We start from the raw sequence: 6,000 nt of genomic DNA, 5'->3' as shown, positions 1-6,000 counted from the left end.
ACCCAGGATCGAGTCCCATGTCAGGCTCCCTGCAAGCCTGCTTCTCCCTCTGCCTGTGTCTCTGCCTCTCTCTCTCTCTCTCTCTGTGTCTCTTGTGAACAAAGAAATAAAATCTTTTAAAAAAAATGAAGTTACTTTTCCCCTCACTACAAAAAATAGTGGATCTCCTAAACACATGTGTGTTGTGGTTTCTGTAGAAACAAGAGTATCTAGACATTAGGTAAACCATCTAGAAAATCCATGATGTTATTAAAATTTGGAAAATCTAAAGCTTAAAATAAATTCTGCCCTCCATCAATTCTGTAACAGGTTTGCCAATTAATTCAATACTATTCTACATAAACCTCAATAATTAAATAGAAAAGTATTACCTCCTTAATCTTGAAACTGAAATTGCAGATTATTACAGCCCCAAACTCCAGCTGGTCCAAAGATTTGCTATGTTCAAATGAATAAATCACTATAAAAGTCAGCCTAGTATATATACATGAAAAGGGTACACATGTTTTTCCTTTTTTCTTTTTTTTTAATGACTAAATTGATAACTCTTTGATTTTGGTAGGATCCCCAGTGGGATAGCCTTAGGCTCCTGAGTACTGACTTTAGATAAGGCTAATCCCAAAATTGTCTCTAGAACCACAGTATCCAAATGGTCGTGGTAAATTTATATTCTTCTTAATGTGTGGGTGGAATATAGGATCCTGAGTTTCTAGACGAGTGCTCTCCAAAGAATTTTAGGTACTTTTATCAAGGTTTTAAAATGAACACACGCTCCCCCATATTTTATATATGTGCTTCCTGTTATTGCCTAACACTCCAAGATACAACATGGAACAAAGCATATTGCTACTAATGATGGGTGTATATCTGTAACAATAACAAATTTATTGTTTTTACCATCTATGTGACTGCTGAAGACTTTATTCAACTCATAGAGAAGTAGCATCTGTGTCTCTTTGGGATTTCCATATCTGTATTATTAGAGCACTCTTCACAAAATATTTTCTCTGGAGGAATCTTTTTAAGGCATTTGTCCATCACTGAGAATTAGTTTAAGTTGAAACTAGATAACATCAGCTATTATTCCATCTAACTAGTCACTAGTAAACAGTATGCACCACAAAACACTGAAAATAAACTGAATGAGAACACTCTTGGCAATATCCGTATAGTTTTCAACTCTGAATTATTCAGTGAACAGTGTATAGAAGTTCAGATACTTTTAACTGTTATTATAGAAAAATCCCAAACCTTATGTAGCTTAACACAAAAGTCCAAAATGGAGGTTCAGCAGCAGCTTTCCTCCAAGAAGTGATTTAGGGACCAGGTCCTTTCTGTTTTATGCCTTTGTTATCTCCAGCATGTGCCTTCCAAGGTCTCTGTGTTCATCTCCACCAAGCCATGAAGACCAAGCATAGGAGGTCTGTTGTAAGACAACTCAAGAATGATGTGCAGCATTTTCTTCCACAATCTGTTGACCAAAACTCAGTCAAATGGCTACCCCCAACTATAAGAATCTCTGCAATTTAGTCAGTCTTGTGTCAAGAAGAAAAAAGACATTTGGAGAAGAGCAAGCCTTTATGCAACTCTTCTTATAATAGGCAGACTGAATGATGGCATTGGTGTCAATCTGTCTATTAAATATCATCCATGCTTAATCTGTTTCTATTAAAATAATCATACCTATAAGAATTTTGCTTGGGTTTTTTTAATGTTTGCAATACACCAGTAAATATAAAGATGTAACTTTTTAAAATGGATGCCTATCCTCTTCTGTTGCCATAATTGAGTATGAGCTCAATAATGAGTTTTAAAAACTAAGGAAAACTGTAATTAGTCTCCAGTCAGAAAATCCACATGACAATCAAGCTGTCATAAAGCAGTGGTTCCCAATCTAGACCTATAGGGTTAGTATGTATCATAGATCATACCATTGATATTGTAGATAAAATTATGTGCATATGATTTGTATGTACTTATGTGTGTGTTCATGTTTGCAAGGGGATCAATATACATTAACAGAATGTGGGAAGGAAGTATGATAAAAAATAGTATGGTATTTAAAACAGCAATTAGAGTTAAACTTTTCTCAAACTGGTTAACAAACATAAATTCATAAATCTATTCTCCAGACCCTATAAGTCATTATATATACTTGTTCTAATAATATGTTGGTACAGTACTCTTCTATTATTATCAATAAAGAAAGAGCCCAATTACCTCATAGTAAGACAGAGATCACTGTAAGAGAAAGTATGGCCATATGGTTAGATTCAGCGTTCCTCTCACACTGACAGATACGAAGAATTGAAGGATTTATTGGTGGTATTTACATAGGCATATGGCAATTGGAAAGGTCATAAGCCTAGAAAGCAGATTGGCAAGTTATACTTTTACTTAACTCTTCAAATCATCCTTTATACTGGAGAGAACTTACAACTATAAGATAATAATCTTTTCCACAGGGTGAATTATTGTACAATATGCATATAGTCTTTTAAATTCCAGTGCTGATCTATTTTTCCTAACATGAATGCTATACCACAGTTAAAACATACTACAGTATCCAACTGAGGTTTGTTATAGTATTTATAGCCTGGTTCCTTAGTTATTAGAAGGTTGATAATAGATTATTTTTGCAAGATTTAAAGTTCTCTAATATCACTATACAGGGATGCCTCGGTGGCTCAACGGTTTAGTGCCTGCCTTCAGCCCAGGGTGTGATCCTGGAGTCCCGGGATCGAGTCCCATGTCCGGGTCCCAGCATGGAGCCTGCTTCTCCCTCTGCCTGTGTCTCTGCCTTTCTCCTTCTGTGTTCTCATGAATAAATAATTAAAATCTTAAAAAAAATAATATGACTATACAGCCCTTTGGCTAGACTTTGCAAAAATAGACAATAAAATATTTAAAAATTGCTGGTCCTCTGCCACCCTCCATTTACTAATCTCTGTAATTTTAAAATTCACTCACTTAAAACAGCAGTGCTTTCCCAAGAGTTATTCAGTAATCAGTGACAAAACTAACATCTCCCCTCCTGAAATAATTCTTTTCCTCCCTGATTAGGGGCATTTTAAATAAATTGCTAAAGGCTATGTTTGTAAGATAGAAAGAAGGAGATGATTCAGAAGTAACTGCAAGGTAGGGTTTCCTGACACTGTAAATTCCAGGGTCTGAGAGTGAGCCCCTTTGGTCTTGGGAAAGGAAGATTTTCACTCTCCTGAGGAGGTGTTTTGTACCTTAAAAGTTCAACTCAGAGATAGAGGAGGCCCATTTGATGTCAGGCTAGCAGAATGAGAGCTAGCAGAATCAGAGTCGATTATATCCACACCCCAGGAGCACAGGGCAGTTTCTGCCCCTTTGAAGCTCTCCACTATCTGCCCTGCAAAGGACAAAACATAGTCCACTTAGAACAAAAACATTCTTATACATACTGCAAGATAGACACATCATTCAGAAGAAAACTCCTTTTTTTTTTTTTTTTTTTTTGCCATAGACATGGCTCTAGGTGTTGGAAGTGGACTAACATGAAGGAGATAAAAATAAGGTAAGGACTGTTTTGTTTTTAAAATTTATTTATTTTAGAGAGAGAAAACACAAGCACTATCAGGGGGAGGGGCAGAGGGAGAGAGAGGGCAAGAAGCAGACTCCCTGCTGAGCAGGGAGCTCTATCTCACGACCCTAGGATCATGACCTGAGCTGAAATCAAGAGTCAGACAACCAAGTGAACCACCGAGGCACCCAGCAAGGACTGGTTTTTAAGGAGTATTAAACTTTCCCATCACCCTTTGCTGGATTAATGCTACAATAAATTTCCATTTCAGAAAAAATATATAATTTGACCATCCCCAGAAAATGGTAGGCATGAAAAAAGCCTCAAATTAAATATTCCTGGATTAGAATAATATACTAGGTGGAAATCTAGATTGATTTTTTTGTTTATATTTGTATTTTACATCTATATGATTCTATTCTTTTGTGACAGTAACTGGTGGGAACCTCAATTAAAATATGATCACATGGATATCTAACATTATGTTATTTGTTTATTTAGTAAGCATACTTTTTAGCAGTTCGAGGCATCAACTGGAAGGGCTTGCTTCTTCATCACAATGATCTATGATAGGAAGCAGTGGGGATGTTGGAATATTTGGGCATTTAGGTGTGATCTGCGCCAGCACAGCTCCATTACCACAATTAAAGGAGCCGGCTGATTTCCCAAATTGGAAGAACACAAAATGGCAAAGAAATTCTGCCACATGCCATGTGGACAACCACTAGGGCTCCTGTTTTGTGTTTTGTGTCACCCAGGGGTGTATCATTTCACCTATCCATGCGTTCACTTCATTTCCTAAGATTTCCCTTAGTTTCTCTACTAATAGCGCTTCCATTATGTAAATGTGCTTGCAATTCAAGGATGGATACTAATGCTCTGATACTCACCTTGGCTCAATTTGTCACACACAGTTCAAATCACACTTGTTTAAGCCACTCCAGGCCAGGCCACATGTTCTATCTCCTGACAACTCAGCCCACCAGTGCTGAATTACTTCACCCCCAGCACACATAGCCTCACAAGCCAGGGAACACTAGCCAAGAACATCAGATGAGAAGAGAGAAAACCAAAGATGTTCTCCCAGAGAGGTAGAGGGATGGCCCTCTATGCAATAATTTGAAAGGTGCTCAAAGGCTCTAAATTCTAAGTAAAATGTCAAGAACCCAATAGTTGCACTTTTTTAAAGTGCAAATTAACTATTTCATAATCCCACAGTTTATTTTCTTTCCAACCTGATTGATTCCAGGTATGAGGTACTAATTTGCTTGACCTTGTTAATAATACCTAGTCAATGACAAGTTTTGAGCATCACTTCCTAGATGAAAGGCATTAATTTCCTTTATAAATGACTTGAGCCACCCAAATCCTTGTGAAATAACATTCTTTAAGAAGATCCCGCTCTGACTTCTTGCAAATCTGAATGAAATTTTTTTTAAAAATTGGTTTAGTAAACCCTTAAATCACGAGTCAACATAAAGGCCAGGTAGTAAATATTTTAGGCTTTGTAGGCTATACTGTTGCAGCACAAAGCAAGACAATGTATAAACAATGAATGAGACACAGTTTTCAGACGCTTGTCTGAAATCATGATTTTGTTAAGATATAATATATCCTTCCCATTTCATTTGTTTAAAAATATCTTCCCAATATGGGGCACCTGGGTGGCCCCATTAGTTAAGCAACTGACTGTTGGTTTTGGCTAGGTCATCATCTCAGGTTCATGAGATCAAGCCCCGCGTTGGGCTCTGTGCTGAGTGTGGAGTCTGCTTGAGTTTCTCTCTCCCTCTCTCTCTGCCCCACCCCCACTAGCTCTCTCTCTCTTCCTCTCACTCTCTTTCTCTATATCTTCATAATGCAAATGATTTCTGATGAAAAGAGATTAGAAATATCCAAGCCTAGGGAGCTTAAATGCTATGAGATAAATATCCCATCTATCTGGCATACAGTAAACATGAAGTAAAGGTTGGCTGACTTAAACACCTAATTCACAAAAATAAATAAATAAATAAATAAATAAATAAATAAATAAATAAATATCTAATTCACACCTCAAAAATATGTAGCACAAAGTTAGCCAAATTCTGAAATAACCTTGAAAATAGTTTTCTGGTTTCATGACTTTTTGCTGTCTTTGCCTTCCAATTTTTAGATTTCTTCAGTGTCTTCATTATCATACATATCATTTTTCATGGTTATTCAGCAACTGTAAGCTTTCAAACAAACTGGGATTCTTCAATATTGCTGTATTAAGGGAAATTATAATAGCCTATTGACCAGTTCAGTCAATGATCCATTCATTTTTCTATCTTGAAGGCTAAGTTCATAAAATAATGGATGTGATTATCACAAAAGTCAATATAAGTATAAGTGTGAGGATGGAACTGATGATGAGCCCAAGCAGTTATCTTATATTTTTAAAACATTTCACAAGTATGTGCAACTGAATT

Source organism: Canis aureus, chromosome 22 (genome assembly GCF_053574225.1).
Source record: "Canis aureus isolate CA01 chromosome 22, VMU_Caureus_v.1.0, whole genome shotgun sequence".
Classification (NCBI taxonomy): domain Eukaryota; kingdom Metazoa; phylum Chordata; class Mammalia; order Carnivora; family Canidae; genus Canis; species Canis aureus.
This window is presented reverse-complemented; position numbering follows the sequence as displayed.